This window comes from Hyla sarda, chromosome 1 (assembly GCF_029499605.1).
Source record: "Hyla sarda isolate aHylSar1 chromosome 1, aHylSar1.hap1, whole genome shotgun sequence".
Classification (NCBI taxonomy): Eukaryota; Metazoa; Chordata; class Amphibia; order Anura; family Hylidae; genus Hyla; species Hyla sarda.
In genome coordinates, this window is record NC_079189.1 from 209,800,682 (window position 1) to 209,821,852 (window position 21,171).

Genomic DNA, 21,171 nt, shown 5'->3' on the forward strand with positions numbered 1-21,171 from the left:
TAACAGTGCGCTCATCATTGCAAAGGGCATACATACAACAAAGGAGTGTATTATTTAGTAACTGTTATTCTGTCTAGGGCCTATATACTTTGAAAGGACAGCCGTAAGTAATCGCCTGCTGCTGTTCTATACCCTCATAAATGCACTAAGTATGTCAGGCAGGGAAGTGCCAGGACGTGCACAGGAAGGGGCAGAGGCATACATACGTCAGGCAGAGTTGGCAGCAGACTTGGGGCGAGTGGCAGCAGGAGTCGCAGCAATAGGCCTGAGCTCCCGTAAACACCCAGCGGTCGTGTTGTCGACCCATCTCTCCTCGTCAATTGGTTTGCACACTCATCCCCATCATCACAAGCGACATCTGACAACCCCAGTCAAGAGTCGGTGGGTTCCTCAGACACAACCCTCAGTTGGCATGGCCCGGGAGCAGTCCCTGTAATCCCATTGCCTTTGTCCTATGCTGTTCCCTCTCCCAAAGAAGTATCTCATGCTTTGGGTTCAGCTCCACTATTTAGCGAGGACGATGTAATAGAGGACAGTCAGCATCTAATGGGCAGCCAAGAATGTGAGGAGACATGCGTCCCTAGCTCCGCAAGGCGGCCAAGTAGTGATGCGGAGAGTGACGTGGGAGGAGGTGTTTCAATTGCTCAGGGTCCTGAGGCAGACACTGTAGTGGAACACGAGAAGGACATCAGTGACGTGCACACATCTTTTGATGATGATGAAGCCGATCGCAATTGGGAGCCGGGTGCAGAAGCCGGGGCTTCATCATCATCAGGAGAAGAGATTTGCTCTTTGTCTATGAGGCAGCAAGGCGGTAGCACGGTTGGCAATCAGCGTGGTGGTGGCAGTAGTGGAAATTCAGGAGCCAAACGTGCCAAGGGGAGACCACCTGCTTCGCGGCAAGCTACCATTCAGGGAGGTAGTGGAACAGGGGTTCCTGGAGACGGCGCCAATAGCAGTGAAATAGTGCGAACTACGGGTGGGAAAATCAGCTACTCTGCGGTGTGGTTGTTCTTCATAAAGCGTAGTCACATGCAAAATCTGTGGGCAGAAAGTGAAGCGTGGCCAGGGTCCCAATCTCGGCACCACGGCCCTGCGTCAACACATGATTCGCCACCATAAAGCTGCCTGGGATAACCGTGTCTCCGAGGTAGTAGTCCAGCCTGCCGCATCACCCAGTGGCCATCCGCTCCCTCCGTCATCCAGCCAAGGCTCCACCACCTCAGCCGAAGGGAGCATTGTGTCAAACAATCCTTCTTGCGCTCCTGCTTCCTCCGCTCGTAGTCAGCCATTCCGCCAACAATCGATCGGCGAAGCCATGTCCAAGAGACAACAGTATGCGCCCACTCATCCAACGGCGCAGAAGTTGAATGTGCTCCTGTGCAAGTTGCTGGTGTTGCAGTCCCTCCTTTTCCAACTGGTGGACTCTGCAGCTTTCAGGGAATTGATGGCTTGTGCCGAGCCGAGATGGAGAGTCCCAAGCCGTCATTTCTTTGCGAAGAAGGCAGTACCAGCCCTGCATAAGTTTGTACAAGAGAAGGTGAGCCAGTCCTTGAGCCTGTCGGTGTGTTCAAAAGTGCACGGCAGCGCCGATGTGTGGAGCTGTAACTACGGGCAGGGACAATACATGTCTTTTACGGCCCACTGGGTAAATGTTGTTCCTGCACAGCCACAGCAGCAACTTGGACAGGTCACACCGCTTCCTCCTCCACGCTCTCGCTCCCAGGCAGTTGGTCCTTTTACAGTGTGCGCCTCCTACTCCCCCGTGTCCTCGGCCTAAACTGCACATCCAAATCTCAGTGGCCCTTCATCATACCACGTTTGTAGGGCACAGCGGTGTCAAGCCGTCCTTCACATGGTTTGCCTTGGCGAACGGAGTCACACAGGGGAGTAACTGCTGAAGTTCATTAGGGAACAAATCCGAGTATGGCTTACTCCGCGAAATCTGGAAATGGGAACCATGGTGACAGACAATGGGAAGAACATTGTGGCCGCGCTGCGACAAGGAAGTGTGAACCATTCGCCCTGCATGGCACACGTGTTGAATCAGGTTGTCAAGAAGTTCATCAAGTCTTCACCCCATTTGCAAGACGTCCTGACAATGGCAAGGAAACTGTGCATGCACTTCAGCCACTCGTACACCGCCAAGCACACTTTGCTTGAGCTGCAGCGTCAGAACGGTATCCCACAACATAGTCTCATTTGTGACGTTGCCACACATTGGAATTCCACCCTCCATATGTTGGACAGACTATACGAACAAAGAAAAACCATCACGGATTTTTTGATGATACAAGGAGATAGGAGTACTCCCCTGTGTAACTTCAATGTGAACGAGTGGCAGCTCATACGTGACACCTGCCGTTTGCTGAGGCCCTTTGAGGAAGCCACATTTTTTGTTAGTCGCTCGAATTACGCCATGAACAACGTAATTCCACTCCTACATTTACTCCAAAAAATTATTGAAAACATGGCTGGTCACGGCAATGGAGATGTTGCGCCTACATCAGAAGGCTACATGAGTCCTGTGGGGGATGAACTGGAGGAGGATGATGAGGGGCAGAGTGGAGCACAGTTTACGGTGGATGAGATGGCCGGTGTTTCTGGTCATTGGACAGGAGGGGAGGAGCAGGAGCTGCCAGAGGAGCTGGAGGGTTATTACGAGGGAGGCGAGACAGAGGACCCAGACACACCGTGGCAGTATGCAGTGGAGATGGAGGCAGGTAGTCCCAGTGAGTCACTGTCACAAATGACACGATGCATGCCGAGTTGATTGTGTAGTGACCCCCGAATTGTCAAAATTCGTCAGCGTGATGACTTCTGGATCTCCACCTTATTAGACCCTCGCTACCGGCCCAGAATGGGGGCCTTTTTTACACCCACTGAGAGGGAGGACAAACTGACCTACTTCAGGGAGCTTCTACATAGTCGGTTGGCCGATGCCTATCGGCCACATGGTCCATCCACTCGCAGGTCTGACTTGGGGGGCCCTCTCCGCTCACCTTCCACTGCCACGGCTGCTGGGGAGGGGAGGGGAGGGGTGGCAGGAGCAGTACCGGCTCAATCAGCAGCAGCCTGAGTCTACAGTCGCTGATGAGTAGCTTCCTTTAGCCGTATAGTGAAGCTGCTCATCAGCAGCAGGTGGACATGGAGCAGGACCTGAACCAGGAGGTGATGGCTTACCTCGACATGACCCTGCCAACAACCGTTGAAGATCCGCTGGACTTCTGGGCAGCCAAACTCGATTTATGGCCGCAACTAGCGGAGTTTGCCCTGGAAAAGCTGTCCTGCCCGGCCAGTAGTGTGCCATCAGAGGGGGTGTTTAGTGTGGCCGGGGCCATAGTCACTCCAAGGCGAACTCGACTGTCCACTAAAAATGTGGAGAGACTGACGTTTGTCAAGATGAATCAGGGATGGATCAGCCAGGATTTCCAGCCACCAATGACAGATGGTTCTGAGTAGATTGACCATGCTCCTACAACAAAATTTTCTCTATTGTGGTTGGTTATGAAACCCTCTGGGGCAGACCTGGGGATTGTACGGCCTGTTTGACACATACGGCCCTTTGATTGTCTCTGACCGGCCCGCGCTGATTGGGGGACAACTATGCTGCCTAATCTGGGGGACATCTATGCTGTCTAATCTGAGGGACAAGTATGCTCCTAATCTGGGTGACATCTATGCTGCCTAATCTTGGGGGCAACTATGGTCCTAATCTTGGGGGCAACTATGGTCCTAATCTGGGGGACAACTATGGTCCTAATCTGGGGGACATCTATGCTGCCTAATCTGGGGGACAACTATGCTCCTAATATGGGCAAAACTGAAGCTTCTGGCTTTGGGCCTATAATTTTTTGAAGTTTAGCAGTAGCTAAATACATGCTTAATGCAAATGTCAACATTGATCTTTAAATGTAAGGGGTTATGAAACCCTCTTGGGTACTGCGAATGACTGCTCCAGACTCATTCTGTGTCTTTCACAAACTACTTGCCTCCCTGGTGCCTCAGGCCTTAGGCCTATAATTTTTTGAAGTTTAGCAGTAGCTAAATACATGCTTAATGCAAATGTAAACATTGATCTTTAAATGTAAGGGGTTATGAAAACATCTTGGGTACTGCAAATGCATGCTCCAGACTCATTCTGTGTCTTTCAGGAACTACTTGCCTCCCTGGTGCCTCTGGCCTTGGGCCTTACATTTTTGGATGTTTAGCAGTAGCTAAATACATGCTTAATGCAAATTTCAACAATGATCGTTAAATTCTCGGCGCTCTGCCAGGGCCTTCTCCTACCCCGCCTGGGCCGATCTGAGGACCTCACTAACCAACTCACTAATTAATCCAATCGCTTATAGCGACGGGCGGTGTGTACAAAGGGCAGGGACTTAATAAAGCCAGCTCATGACCCTCACTTACTGGTAATTCCTCGTTTTAAGATTAAATAATTAGTGTTGAGCGGCATAGGCCATATCCCTATCACGAACTGGTTTCAGCGTGCAACACGCACCTGTCCTTGAAAGATAGAGAGACGCTAATCCGTTCAGTGGAGCGCTAGTGCGGCCCAGGACATCTGAGGCCATAACACACCTGTTATTGCTCGATCTCGCAATTGATCGGGCAAGGTAAGGGGTTATTAAAGCCTCTTGGGTACTGCTGAGGCCTACTCCTGACTGCTCCTGGTGCAATGTATGGGGTAATTAAACACTCTTCGGTATGTTATTGTTAAATTTACTGGTAATTTTATCAGTAATAAAATAGAATTTTGCAGAATGCTAACCGTTACACAACGGAACGCTTGTTGCGTGTGATTTTTTAATGAAAAAAAAAATAGATGGAGAGGGATTAACTCTTCTTTTTTTTTTTCAAATCTTTATTTAGTTTTTTCAACCAATATAAGACAAAGTTGTGAAGCATAAATTGACAAAGCTGTAAATCAACATTGCTTGAGCATGAATCAAAAAAGTCAATACCTTCAAAGATACAATGAACTCCTGTTCACAATCTAAGGCAACTAAAGGTGCTGTCATATGGGCATACATTTCTTAATATGAATTAGAAGTAATCTGTCTAGCGTTACCTCAAACTGCGTCAAAGGGCAGCGGTAAAAAGACGTTCCGTGTATCTTTCCCTTATCGAATTAAATCAACATGGGATTAACTCTTCTTAATCATTTTTGGCGAATAGAATCATTTTGCCATCTGATTTTTTGGAGACAGATGCACTTACACACATGTAATAATTTTTTTAACCAAATTTCAAACATTGTGTGGTTTATTACTTTTGAGAAGAATTTCTTTGGGTGGTCCACCATCCTGCATTATAGAGTCTTCTGAACTGCTGTATATGCGCTTTTTTTTTTTTTTTAAAAAAAAAGGTATTTTGTCCGACAATTTCGATAAAATTTTGCATTTTTTGGGGGTGGATTGTGAAGCCCAGGTGACGGGTATGTAGTGTGTACTCATGCATAAGTCAACTCCAGTCTGTGTCCGTTAGGCAATATATGGGTTACTGATGCAGCAGAGGTGGGGCCTTGGTCTTGGAATTTCAATTATTTAAAAAAATTTGAACATATTGTGTGGTTTGTTATATTATAGAAGAATGTCTTTGGGTGGTCCACCGTCCTGCATTATAGAGTCTTCTGAACTGCTGTATATGCGCTTGTTTTAACAAAAAGTTATTTTGTCAGACAATTTAAAAAAAAATTGTGTTTTTTTGGGGGTGGATTGTGAAGCCCGGGTGTGTACTCGTGCATCAGCCAACTCCAGGCTGTGTCTTTCAGGCAATCTATGGGTTACTGATGCAGCTGAGGTGGGGCCTGGGTCTAGGAATTTCAATTTAAAAAAAAAAAAATTCAACAATTATGTGGTTCATTATTTTTGAGAAGAAAGTCTTTGGGTGGTCCACCGTCCTGCCTTATAGAGTCTTCTGAAATGTTGGATATGCACTTGTGCTTACACAAAAATGTAAATAAAATTTTTTTTTTTTTTACAATTTTGTTGATTTTGGGGCGGATTGTGAAGCCCTGTGTGTACTGGTGCATCAGCCAACTCCAGGCTTTGTCCTTCAGGCAATAAATGGGTTCCTGATGCCACAGAGGTGGGGCCTGGGCCTGGAAATTTAAAATTTTTGGATTGCGGGTGCTACAAAAAAAGATAGACACACCCTAATCCGTTCAGTGGAGCGCGCCTGCGGCCCCGTACATCTGAGGGCATAACACACCTGTTATTGCTCGATCTCAGGAGAAGGGGGTTTCATCATCGGGAGAAGAGAGTTGCAGGTTGCCCTTGAGTCAGCAAGGCGGTAGCACGGTTGGCAGTCAGCGTGGTGTGGCAGTAGTGGCAATTCTGGAGCCAAACGTGTCCGGGGGAGACCACCTGCTTCGGGGCAGCTTACCTTTCCAGGAGTTAGCGGGTTACCAGCACCAGTCGATGAAAGATAGAGACACGCTAATCCGTTCAGTGGAGCACGCCTGCGGCCCCGGAAATCAGAGGGCATAGCACACCTGGTATTGCTTGATCTCGCAATTGATCGTGCAAAGGTAAGGGGTTATTAAAGCCTCTTGGGTACTGCTGAGGCCTACTCTTGACTGCTCCTGGTGCAATGTATGGGGTAATTAAACACTCTTGGGTAGTGTTTTTTTTTTATTTACTGATAATTTTATCAGTAATAAAATAGAATTTTCCAGAATGCTAATCTTTATACAACGGAACGCTTGTTGCGTGTGATTTTTTAATGAAAAAAAGAAAAAAATACAGACAGGGCTTAACTCTGTTTCATCATTTTGGCCGAAAAAAGTCCTTTGGTGATCTGATCTTTTGGAGACAGATGCGCTTACACACATATTGAATTAGTTTTTGTAAAAAAATTTCAAACATTGTGTGGTTTATTATTTTTGAGAAGAATGTCTTTGAGTGGTCCACCGTCCTGCATTATAGAGTCTTGTGAACTGTTGGATATGTGCTTGTTCTTACACAAAGGTATTTCTTTAAAAAATTTCTAAAATTTTGTTGTTTTTTGGAGGGGATTGTGAAGCCCAGGTGTGTACTGGTGCATCAGCCAACTCCAGGCTGTGTCCTTCAGGCAATATATGGGTTCCTGATGCCGCAGAGGTGGGGCCTGGGTCTTGAAATTTCAAATTTTTGGATAGCGGGTGCTACCAATGTGAAATCTTTGACAAAAATTTCATATATTGTGTTGTTTTTTTTGGGGGGGGATTGTGAAGCCCTGTTGTGTACTCTTGCATCAGCCAACTCCAGGCTGTGTCATGCAGGCAATATATGGGTTACTGATGCCACATGGGTGGGGCCTGGTTCTGGAAATTTCAAATTTTTGGATAGCGGATGCTACCAATGAGAAATCTTTGACAAACATTTCTCATTGTGTTGATTTTGGAGGGGATATTGTGAAGCCCTGGTGTGTACTGGTGCTTCAGCCAACTCCAGGCTGTGTCCTACAGGCAATATATGGGTTCCTGATGCCGCAGAGGTGGGGCCTGGATCTTGAAATTTCAAACTTTTGGATAGCGGGTGCTACCAATGAGAAATCTTTGACAAAAATTTCATATATTGTGTTGGTTTTTTGGGGGGGATTGTGAAGCCCTGGTGTGTACTCTTGCATCAGCCAACTCCAGGCTGTGTCATTCAGGCAATATATGGGTTACTGATGCCACAGGGGTGGGGCCTGGTTCTGGAGATTTCAAATTTTTGGATAGCGGGTGCTACCAATGAGAAATCTTTGACAAAAATGTCATATATTGTGTTGTTTTTTTTTTTGGGGGGGGGGGATTGTGAAGCCCTGGTGTGTACTCTTGCATCAGCCAACTCCAGGCTGTGTCATGCAGGCAATATATGGGTTACTGATGCCACAGGGGGGGGGCCTGGTTCTGGAGATTTCAAATTTTTGGATAGCGGGTGCTACCAATGAGAAATCTTTGACAAAAATTTCATATATTGTGTTATTTTTTGAGGGTGGATTGTGAAGCCCTGGTGTGTAGTGTACTAGTGCATAAGCAGACTCCACGCTGTGCCATTCCGCCACTAAATGGTCTCATCTTGCCACGCTATGTCCACGCTATGTCATTCAGTCGCTATATGGTCTCCTGACACTGATGCCACCACCAGGCTCTGTCATTGCGCTGCTGTGCGGCAGTGATTCTAAGAGCGATACCGGTAATCTGCATGCTATTCTGAATAACAGTATTATTTCACTACCCCAGCACACTCCATATGCGTTTTACGACACAGCAAAGTGTTCTATACCCCTATAGAGGCTGTATGTAGGCTAGAAATAGCCTTTTTTAACATCGATTCGCCGCAAATAAAACTTTTTGGAAAAATTCGGCGAATCGGCCGAATCAAATTTTTGAAAAGTTCGCTCATCTCTATTTAGGACATCACTATTTGTACCCCTCAGTTGATGTTGTCCAGTGACATAAAGCTCAGAATTAAAATACTTTTATTTACTGTTTTCATACACTTTTTGCACACGGTCCACTTTCTGTGCACAATACACCTTTCTGCACATGGTCTACCTTTTGCACACTATCCACCTCCTTTACACAATACACCTTTTTGCACATGGTTCACATTTTGCACACGGTCCACTTTTGCACACGGTTCACCTTTTGTACAATACACTAATTCTACAAATGCTTCTCCTGTTTGCACACAGTCCAACTTCTGCACACCTCCACCTTTTGCACTCAAGGCACTGTATAGGGAGAGCTAATCAGCTTTATTGGATTATCTCCCAGACTTACCGTCACCTGTATTGTCTTTACTGACCCTTCCCCCTGTGATGTCCTTCCTATAAAAGAAGACAATTGTTCCTCAATAAAGGGTTCTGATTTTATACCGGAAGACTGGTGTTGCCTGGTTCTTTGGGTACAAGAATGCAATAATCTCTAGTTCTGCCTGGGGATATTGCGTGTGATATGCTGGAGCTTGTCATCGGGAAGTAGAAGTCACTTTTGGCGGAGTCAGTCCGTCACAAGGGGAGTTCTTCCTTTTTCATTACATTAGATTTGATGTACATTTATTGTGACTCACACATCTCAGTGCAGTAATTGAACAGGTGACATATAAAATACTAGCATTACACACGGTGTCATTCATTGTGACTGCGTTATTTAAAGCTCTATCTTACTTATGAATATTTAGAAGACCTTTGTTTACAGCCGAGTCACATTTTACTTATGATAGATTTAAATTTCTCATTGCTTTGCAACTCGTATACCAAAATGCTTTCTACTAAACAAACTGTGTGGGCATTACAGGGAAATGTAACCTAGCAAACAAGAGCAGAGGTTTTTGAAAGAGCTTATCTTAAGAGTTTAGGAGAGCTGGGAAACAAGTGGCATCTATGATGTGTTAGCAATTTTACACAATAGACAAAAAGAGGAAACTTCAAGGTTTCCTGAGATAATAATCTAAATAAAAGAAAATCTAGGGTACAATAAAACTTTTCAATATTATTGTTACCCATCACTCTTATTGTATAATCTTGCTTGCTGACATATTATAACCCATTGGGAAGCAATGAAGTGGTGATGGTATGTATTACTTTTTGTTTATGCTTCCTTCGAGCAATTACAGCATGGCATAGGGTCACACAATCACTCAATGCTTTCTTTTTTTCCTTTACTATTCTTTAGCTTTTCTAGATGTTAAATAATGACCTACATGTGGGTTCTGTACTGAACAATTTGTGTCTTGTGAAAAGCAATAAATTGATATATTTCACCAATAGAAAAAGGATCATTTATATAACCTCTGTTTCTTTTACAACCACTTTGTCCCCATTAAATACACATAAATGCTCCTTATTGCTTTTGTATTGAAAAGTGCTCTCAAAATGCAATGATGACGCAGATAATTTGTGTTGGACCAGAAGTTAGATTTACATGAAAGGAAAAAACTTTGTGTGACTCCATTTTGTGAGGTCAGAAAATTATAAAATTATGATCTTTACCATAATAATACCGGGGCATAATTTAACTAAAGCAAACCAGCATCAAAAGTCATTGTGAATGTTCAAGAAGCTGTAACTTTTTATTTTTCCCATCAACATAGTCATCAAGAGCTTGCTTTTGCAGGACATTTTTTTATGGTGTTCCTATATCTTATTGGCTAACTTTTATTAACTCTTTTTGTGAGGTACTGGAAAAAATATATTATTATTTATTTTTTGTGTTTTTAAGTTATGCTATTCACGATGGGGTAAAATAGCATCACTTTTTCCTCTGGGTCAGCACGATTACAGCACTACCAAAGCTATATTGCTATGGCACCATCAAAACTATTCTTGAAAAAAATGTGTTATCATGTAACAGCAATGGGTGTAGACCCACTGTACTACCCAATCAGTTTGACTTTGGGCCAAACATAGGAGCCAAATCTAATTACTATCTAGATTTTAACCCTTTATTACACATTGGTCAATACCATACAGGAGACTCACCAGTCAAACACAAGATTTCAGATCATCTTCACATAATACTTTTGCAATGGATTAAACCAAAATATTGGTACGGCACAGGTGAGCAGGTGAACCCTAAATAGGTAATGTTGACAGTGATAGGTGGGGGACAGATAAGCAGTGCATACTAACGCTTTACCCTGTTAAGGATGCATGGCATATTGGTACGCCCTTTTGTCCTGGTAGTTAAGGGTGCAGGGCGTACCTTTACTTCCTGGTCTTGTTACTACTGTTCAAAGCATGCTCACGAACTATCAGCAGCCAGGGCCCAGGGTTAATGCCAGACATCACCGATCATGCTGATGCTGGCATTAACCATTTAGATGCTGTGATCAAAGTTGATTGCAGCATTTAAAAATGTCGGAGCTGATCGGGATCGTTACGGTGAAATCACGATATCCAGATCAGCTGAGAGGACAGCGGGAGGGCCCTTACATGCCTCCTAGCCATCCGACCGGTGCTCTGATGTCCCCAGCCAGCAATGGCAGGCTAAAGCAGCAGAGCACTGATAACACTGATCAATGCTGAGTCAAAGTGTTAAAAAAAAAAAAAAAGTTACAAAAATGTAAATAAACCCCTAAGAAAAGTTTGAATCACCTCCCATTTTCATTATTATCTTTTTTTTTTTTTTATAAAATAATGTAATAAAAAATAAACAAACGTATGTGGTATTGCCGCATGCATAAATGTCTGAACTTTTAAAATATAAGGTTAGGTAAACCGCACAGACGATAGCGTACACGTAAACAAAAAACCAAAGTCCAAAATATTGCATTTTTGGTCCTAAATTTTTTTTATAAAAAGCTAATTAAAAAGTCCCATCAAAACAAAAATGGTACCGATAAAAACTACAGACCACGGCATAAAAAAATGAGCCCTCGTATTGCCCCATATGCGGAAAAATAAAAATGTTATAGGGGACAATTTTAAACCTACCACACTGCTCAAAAAAATAAAGGGAACACTTAAACAACATAATGCAACTGCAATTCAATCACACTTCTGTGAAATCACACTGTCCACTCAGGAAGCAACACTGATTGACAATCAATTTCACATGTTGTTGTGCAAATGAAACAGATAACAAGTGGAAATTATAGGCAATTAGCAAGGCACCCCCAACAAAGGAGTGGTTCTGCAGGTGGTGACCACAGACCGCTTCTCAGTTCCTATGCTTCCTTGCACCTTTGAATGCTGGCGGTGCTTTCACTCTAGTGGTAGCATGAGACGGAGTCTACAACCCACACAAGTGACTCAGGTAGTGCAGCTCATCCAGGTTGGATGGCACATCGATGCGAGCTTGGCAAGAAGGTTTGCTGTGTCTATCAGCGTAGTGTCAAGAGCATGGAGGTGCTACCAGGAGACAGGCCAGTACATCAGGAGACGTGGAGGAGGGCGTAGGAGGACAACAACCGAGCAGCAGGACCGCTACCTCTGCCTTTGTGCAAGGAGGAGCAGGAGGAACTCTGCCAGAGCCCTGCAAAATTACCTCCAGCCGGCCACAAATGTGCATGTGTCCACTCAAACGGTCAGAAACACATGCACATGTGCATGGCCTGCTGAAGGTCATTTTGCAGGGCTCTGGCAGTGCTCCGCCTGATCCCCCTTGCACAGAGGCGGGGGTAGCACATATGACAGATGTGACAGAATCTGGGGACACTGTGGAGAACTTTCTGCTGCCTGCAACATCCTCCAGCATGACCGGTTTGGCGGTGGGTCAGTAATGGTGTGTGGTGGCATTTCTTTGGGGGCTGCACAGCCCTCCATGTGCTTGCCAGAGGTAGCCTGACTGCCATTAGGTCACGAGATGAGATCCTCAGACGCCTTGTGAGACCATATGCTGATGAGGTTGTCCCTGGGTTCCTCCTAATGCAAGACAGTGCTAGACAATTAGCTGGAGTGAGTCAGCACTTCCTGCAAGAGGAAGGTATTGATGCTATGGACTGACCTGCCCATTCCCCATACCTGAATCCAAATGAGCACATCTGGGACATCATGTCCCGCTTCATTCACCAACGTCTCGTTGCACCACAGACTGTCCAGGAGTTGGCTCATCCCTGGGGACTAATACCTGGACTAATACCTGGACTGTGGCGTGCTGGAGGGGGATCCATGGCAAAACTCCCATGGAAAATTACATAGTTAATGCAGAGTCTGGTTTTAATCCATAAAGGGAATAAATCACCTATTATTCCTAAATTCTTTGGAATAACGTGCTTTATCCCCCTTTAGGCAGCACATAGAGCCCCCCTTTAGGAATCACATAGTTAGATCCCCCCTTTAGGCAGCACATAGATTCCTACACGTGTGTAGGGCTATTCAAATGCTTGCAGCATGCCAACATTAAACAGTATTTGTTTTGTGAGTAATAAAATGCAATGACTCACTGTTATCAGGAAGATTCTTCCGGCTTTATTTTTCTTGTTTCATAATATTGCACAAAACCGTCTCGCAGGACTCACTTAGTTACATAAACAAGCAACTTCATAGCAGCAATATTGGTGCTATAGCAGCAATATTGGTGCTTTCATCAGTCATGGTACAACGTTTTAGGGGCGGACCCCCTTATTCATGCGAGACAAGCATGAGACAGGCAAATGTACCCTGTCCCCGTGATGCTAAAATGTTTGTCTATCCTGTTTTTTTTAAATTAAATATCACTTCTGATTAATTTATTACCTACCGACTGTCCTCTCTTATTTATATGCATAGGAAAATTTTAAATAGTGCGCCATATTTGGGGTCAGCTCTTAATAAACCCCAATATTTGTGTATTGTTTTCTTTAAAACATTACTTCTTTTATCATACGTGGTAACGCATAATACTCTATTTTTTTTTCGTTATTTTGTTTTTTTGAACGAATTCTTAATTGTTGCCTAGTACATTTTTTTTACCTCAATTTTTTCTTTTTCAATCTGTTTTTTCAAATAACCTTTCTGTTCGAATTTTTGTACAATTTTTGTTCCTACATTTTCATATTCTTCATCTGTGCTAGTTATTCTACTGGCTCGTATAAGCTGACTCCTAGGTAGCCCCTTAAATGTTGAAGGAGAATGATAACTTTTTCTCTGTCAGAAAGAGAAGGTAGGTCTTAGAGCATTGCAAAATGACCCCTCCGTTGTCATCAAGAGGGCTGACAAGGGAGGGGCCATTGTCACTATGAATAAAGATTATTACGTATCTGAAATATTGGGGCAGTTGGCTGATGAAAAAGTATACACTAGATTAAAGAAAGATCCTACTTGTGAATATAAAAAAATGGTTGATACTTACATTACACAGTTATCAAGAAGGTATTATTTCAGAAAAAATGTTAAAGTCATTGATTACAGAATATCCAAGAGTACCGGTTTTGTATACCATTCCTAAGGTCCACAAGGATCACGACAGGCTGCCGGGGCGTCCGATCGTTTCCGGATCGGGCTCCCTGTTGCAGCCTCTTGCGATCCTTGTCGATAGTTTTTTGCAAAAAGAAGTGAAAAAATTATCTAGATGTTTGATTGATACCACAGATTTTTTGTTACAAATTGAAGTTATTTCCACCACTGATGTTACTTTTCTTTGTACTTTGGATGTACAGAGTTTGTATACCAATATCCCCCAGGAGGAAGGTATTGAATGTGTACGAGAAGCCCTTGCCAAAAATGAGACTCTAGATAATAGAAAATTATTTTTTCTTATGAGTTTGTTAGAATTTGTTTTGACAAACAATTATTTTCGCTTTGATAAAGAGTACTTTTTACTAGTGTTGAGCGGCATATGCCATATTCGAATTTGCGATATTTCGCGAATATGAGGACGAATATTCGTGAAATTCGAATATTCGTGCCGTTTTTTTATTGCGGAATTTCGCCATTGCGAAAATATTGCGAAAATATTATTGCAAAATTTTGCTAGTCTGCGCATGCGCACATCAGGCGAGAACGGAGTTAATTTCCTGGATCTTTGCCAGTTGCGGTTCACATCGCGATTTTCTGCTGCCCTGCGAAGATGGTGGGGAGTAACTTTACATCAAGTGAGGAAAAACTGCTAATTTGTGTAAGTAATTTCACCACTGTAATTTCATTATATTTAACTGCATTTTAGAGTAGTTTAAAAGTTATGATATGAGATCAGATAGCAGTCTTTCCCAAACAGTGTGTCTTCAGCTGTTGCAAAACTACATCTCCCAGCATGCCTGGACAGCTGGAGGCACCCTGTTTGGTAAACGTATGTTTAGGCACTTTCCATGCTATTTAGCTTAATTAACATGTTGGGGACATAGGAGATATGTGAATGTCCTGACTTCAGGGTCTTTAAGGACCAAGGACGTTCGCATACATCTGGCCCTCTATATGTTGCAGAACTACAACTTCCAGCATGCCTGGCCATGCTTGGACTTGTAGTTTTGCAACATCTGCAGGGCCACAGTTTTCAGACCACTATACAGGGGTCTGTAAACTTTGGCCCTCCAGATGCTGCAAAACTACAATTCTCAGCATGCACTGACAGACCATGCCTGCTGGGAGTTGTAGTTTTGCAACAGCTGGAGGCGCACTGGTTGTGAAACACTGAGTTAGGTAACAAACTCTCAGTGTTTCGCAACCATTGTGCCTCCAGCTGTTGCAAAACTACAACTCCCTGCATGCAACTCGCTGCATCCCCCCCCCCCCTCTCCCCCAATGTGAATGTACAGGGTACATTCACATGGGCAGGGGCTTACAGTGTGCTTCTAGCTGAAACTCTCAGCGGGAAACTACTGTGAACCCCCGCTCATGTGACTGTACCCTAAAAACACTACACCACACTAAATAAAAAGTAAAAAACACTACATATACACATACCCCTACACAGCCCCCCTCCCCTCCCCAATAAAAATGAAAAATGTCTGGTACGCCACTGTTTACTAAACTGAGCATCCAGCTGTTGCAAAACATCTCCCCAGTATTACCGGACAGCCATTGACTGTCCAGGCATGCTGGGAGTTTTGCAACAGCTGGAGGCACCCTGTTTGGGAATCACTGGCGTAGAAATCCCCTATGTCCACCCCTATGCAATTCCCTAATTTAGTCCTCAAATACATGGCGCTCTCACAGGAGCCCTGTAGTATTTCAAGTCAACAGTTTAGGGTCACATATGGGGTATCGCCGTACTCGGTAAAATTTGCCTAACAAATTTTGGGGTATTTCTCTCCTTTAACCCCTTATGAAAAGGAGAAGTTTGGGTCTACACCAGCATGTTAGTGTAAAAAGATAATTTTTTTACACTAACATTCTGGTGTTGTCCTATACTTTTCATTTTGACAAGAGGTAAAAGGGAAAAAAGCCCCCCAAAATTTGTAATGCAATTTCTCCCGACTACGGAGATACCCCATATGTTCCTAGAAAAAATGATGGTGTCTGATCAGAAGCAGACAGAAGTCTGTACTGCAAGGAAGTGAACTCAATATACATTGTAAAGATCCAGAGTTAGTTAGACATCAGATGGGGATGCAAAAATGGACAGCTATGTTTCTGCTAGGGGTCTTCTTTAGTTTATTTATTTGCATTTCATTATTTAGAATTTAAGAGTTTTGTCCACACAGTTTGGAGGCGTAGACATTTTAATAAACATCTGAGCAGCAGACTTAGGGTCATGTTTCATTTAATAACATTGCAATGAATAGATGGAAATGTAATAAATATTAACCTGAAACTTCTGAGTAACTTGCAATGCATGCAAGCCATGAATATATAAATAAGTATATATTATAAAAGATATTCAAACATTTTGATTACTATTAGATGCACTATGTTCAAAGCCAGGCTAATAACTAGCATTAGAAAAGATGATGGACTACTTATTTCAGCAAAATACTGCAGGCTTTCTTCCTCTAAAAGAGGCAGGTCAGGTTCAGAGGAGCACTTACATAATCTGGATGTTTCGTTCTTCTTTTTTGAGAAGTGTAATGGAGAAAAAATATTTGAGTTGATGTAGTTGGTGGGCAAAGGACAGAGAAACATGCTGTGAAACCCTGAAATGATACACCATCAATGAAAAGCTTTAATGGAAGCTAGAAAAATAAGATATGTCACACTTTTGAATGTGACAAAGAAGCCTTTAATAGAATTTTGTATCCGTATTAATAGAACACAAACTGCTAGGAAATGCATGTCTGATGATAGTATGAGTGCTGTATTGAACATGAAACTAGAATAACTTGTACTACAGTATTCTGACTTTATAGTTTTAACATAAGGATAAAAATGAAGATGTATTATATTACAGGAAACTAAAATAAATGTCAAAACATCGTCTCATACAGTGCAATAAAATCAGCTATTATACTGTCAATATGACTGTACATCGTGATCTATTTTTCTGACAAGCAAATGTCATGAAGTGCTACTTCATCTTCTATAGATAGGTTGATAGATAACTGCTATATATCTGTCATATACGTATCATTTTATTAAGTATTCCTGAGATATGTTGCAATAACTAGTGATGTCTCATGTTTTTACAGCCGTTGCTGCTGCAGTTTATGGGAAGATGATGTGAGTATTGCTAGGCATCATGAGAACAGCTTAAGAGGAGGACGGCTATAGGGGCTAATGATTTGTCCGTGAGAAAAGGTAATGACCCTGATGATAATTCCTTGTTGAGAAACATGTTTACAAATGTGTTGATGAAATAGTAGCATAGCAACAACTATTTATATTTAAAAATGCTTAGAAGAATCTTACGATGACTATAGCAGAATCCCAAAATCTTCTAAGTTTTCTTTAGGACATAATAGCATTATCCCTCCTCCACTAAACTTTACAGTTGGCACTGTGCAGTCAGCCAGGTAATATTCTCCTGAGATTAACCAAACCCAGACTGGTCCATCAGACTGCCAGAAAGAGAAGTGTTGTTGCTGTGGTTCCTAAGCGCTTCCACATAATACCACTCACAGCTGATGCAGAAGGAGGGAAGAAATTTCATGAACAATCTTGTTGCAGCAGTGACATCCTATTATAGTACCATTGATATTCTGTGAGCTCTTTAGAATGATCAATTTTTTCCACAAATGTTTGTAAAGGTGACTGTATTGGTAGGTCAGGCATTCTATACATTGGTGGAATTGGGACTAAATTATACACTTAATATCAATAATTAGGTGGGGTCCAATAATTTTGTCCATATGGCATATGTGGTGCTCGGGGGAAGAATAGGTGTGGCAATAAAGGCTATCTGGAAGTAGTAGTCCCTTGATAGCAATATAAGGCAGTGTCACTTGGCAGGGTGATCTTACTAACCTGATGGTCCCTGTGGGCCCAGCAATCCTTTTGTCAAATAGAGTTTAGTAGGAACTGCCGGAATAATAAATCCTGACACTTGCAAAACTTGCAAACAACGTGGAATCTTTACTAAATATTACCTTGCAAAATCCAGTTATAACAGTCTCAATGATAGAGTTGCAAAGCTACAGTGAAACCCAGCTTGATCACATAGAAAAACTAGAAAATGCTGGACACTTCCTTCAAAGATAAATAAAATAAATTTGACTATTTCTATGTTTAGTTTACAGTGATTCTGAAACCTCTAAAATCGGTTCTGAATTCATCATGTTTTTTTTTTTTTTTCTCTTTCCCTTGCATGTCCCTGCTGTTATCCACACATGTGCACTGCATGCTGAGGATGGAGTCCTGGGAGTCCTCTCTATTACACTGCTAAGCTTAGCTGCCCTCTCTATGCAACAGCATGTAGTGCAAACAAGGAGTGAGCAGATGGCACACGGCAGTAAAACTGAGACTTCTCATAAGGCGCTTCTCCAAAAGATGTGCGCAAAGAAGTAAAGTTACTGGTTTATTGAGTAAAAATTGCTACGCACAATTAGCGTTTTTAGCCCAGACAGGGCTCTTCGCCAGGCACTACAAAGTACAAAGTAGTAAGGCATTAAAAACATGAAGGTAAAATTGTTCCGGGTAATCTTAGTGATGTCACACAGACATAAGTTCAATAACAAGAGTCTGCATAAAACAAAGTAACATACTATGCAGCTAATAAAACATAGTAACGTACTATGCAGCTAATAATATAAAAATACCTCTAGAATTATAACAAATACAAACTTACTATAAAAATAGCATATAGCATAAGCCTGTTACATTTAATAGCGTATGCAGCGGTCGTAAAGCGCGCCGCGTGAAGTGACAGAGTGAACAAAACTCCTATGAGATAATTATGGGAAATAGTAAATAGTGTTATACTGTATGAGAAAATACAAAAGTGAATCACTTGAAAACTTTAAGTAATCACATGAAAACTTTGGTAATTTCATTAAGACCATCAGGCGCTATAGTAGCTAGTTTGTACATCCAGAATATTTCCAGGCGTTTTAGTGCCTCAAATTGGTTGGTCTTGTTGTCCATTACCCAGTCGTTCTGAGTAATGGAAACTGGATCGTCAGAGTCTGGATGAAAATTGGTGCAATGTCTGGAAATAAATTTCTTTTTATTGTTTTGCCTATGTTGATTGAGTCTGCAATGTTATGGTTGGGTGGTGCACTCTACATATTGCAGACTGCAGTGACGGCATTGGATCAAATAAATAGCATGATTAGTTTGACATGTTAGGTGAGATTTTATATTGAAAACTTCACCAGAAGAGAATGATGTGAATTGGACAGCACCATGGGTGATTTGCTTACCTGTATGATGTTCTGAGAATTATTATTAGATCGATGTTGCCTTACTTGACCTGGTGCAAGGAGACTTTTAAGTGAGGGGGCACCCCTATATGTCCTTCTTGGATGATCCGGTAACAGCTTTTTTAACCCCTTAATGACGAAGGACATATATGTACGTCCTCCGCCGACTCCCGCGATATGCCGCGGGGTCACGGTGGCTATCAATGGCCGCTAACCGCGACTAATACAGGACATCACGATTGCGGTGATGCCTTGTATTAACCCTTCAGACGTGGCGATCAAAGCTGACCGCCGTGTCTGAAGTGAAAGGGAAAGTAAACCGGCTGCTCAGTCGGGCTGTTCGGGACCACCGCGGTGAAATCGCGACATCCCGAACAGCTTACAGGACACCGGGAGGGCCCTTACCTGCCTCCTCGGTGTCTGATCGATGAATGACTGCTCAGTGCCTGAGATCCAGGCAGGAGCAGTCAAGCACCGAAAACACTGATCACAGGCGTGTTAATACATGCCAGTGATCAGCATGAGAGATCAGTGTGTGCAGTGTTATAGGTCCCTATGGGGGCTATAACACTGCAAAAAAAAGTTTAAAAAAAAGTGTTAATAAAGGTCGTTTAACCCCTTTCCTAATAAAAGTTTGAATCACCCCCCTTTTCCCATAAAAAAAATAAAACTGCGTATGTGCGTAAATGTCCGAACTATAAAAATATATTGTTAATTAAACCGCACGGTCAATGGCGTACACGTAAAAAAATTCCAAAGTCCAAAAAAGCGTATTTTTGGTCACTTTTTATACCATTAAAAAATTAATAAAAAGTGATAAAAAAGTCTGATCAAAGCAAAAATTGTACCGATAAAAACATAAGATTACGGCGCAAAAAATTAGTCCTCATACCGCCCTGTACGTGGAAAAATAAAAAAGTTATAGGGGGTCAGAAGATGACATTTTTAAACGTATACATTTTCCTGCATGTAGTTATGATTTTTTCCAGAAGTACGACAAAATGAAACCTATATAAGTAGGGTAACATTTTAACCTTATGGACCTACAGAATAATGATAAGGTGTCATTTTTACCGAAATATGCACTGCGTAGAAACGGAAGCCCCCAAAATTTACAAAATGGCGTTTTTTCTTCGTTTTTGTCGCACAATGATTTTTTTTCCGTTTCGCCATGAATGTTTGAGTAAAATGACTAATGTCCCTGCAAAGTAGAATTGGTGATGCAAAAAATAAGCCATAGTATGGATTTTTAGGTGGAAAAATGAAAGGGTTAGGATTTATAAAAGGTAAGGAGGAAAAAACAAAAGTGCAAAAACTGAAAAACCCTGAATCCTTAAGGGGTTAAGTAAACATCTTTATGGAGGATATGCTCCGTAAAGATGTTTCTGCATGATTCCTTTTATTTTTGTGGAATTCTCTGTAAAGGTGCTGATGAAATTAGAGGAAAATTTGGCTGAATCCGTATCCAATGTTTTTTTCTTTGTGCAACATTCCTGCTCACTTTGTGGGACATTTATCAAGGGATTTAGATCTTTTTTTTTGCTTACAAAAGTCGCACAAAAAGTCGCATTAGCACTTAAGCAATTTTTGTGCCACTTTTGGCTGTAAGCAAAAAGCTACAAAAGAGCTTACAAAAGTAAATTTTTTTTTTACTTTGCAGTGTTTGGGGATTTATAAAGTGCGAAAGTCACACAAAAAGTCGCAAGCCCTCAAAAACTGCGTAAATGTAAGCCAGCCCAAAGTTGGCTTACAAAACGGCTTTTGGGAGCAAATTTTATATCTCCCGCTGGAGGCGGAGATCACAACTCCAGCGGGAAATATATTGCAATCCGCAATATAGAAAGAAAAAGTAAGTCCAGCACTGCAATCCACAGATAGAGTCTATGGGAGACGGAAGCTAGATAGAAACACCTGGGTGGCTATACGGGGGTGCAATCCAGTAAGAAGCAGCACAGCAAACAATCTTCAGCCCGAGGAAGTGCGCTTGGCGCACAAGAAACAGTTCTGTTGCTGCGAGGCTGCTCCCCCCGTATCTACCCGCTGT

The 21,171-nt window shown here is 42.5% G+C and overlaps 1 long non-coding RNA gene across 1 annotated transcript in view; it reads left to right on the forward strand.

The window, feature by feature from the left end:
- LOC130303778 (uncharacterized) overlaps positions 1 to 21,171 on the forward strand; it is a 182,748-nt gene that overhangs the window by 119,163 nt on the left and 42,414 nt on the right. Inside the window, exon 2 of the long non-coding RNA XR_008853808.1 lies at positions 16,959 to 17,067. This is a non-coding gene — a long non-coding RNA (uncharacterized LOC130303778). The remainder of the gene's footprint in view (positions 1 to 16,958; positions 17,068 to 21,171) is intronic.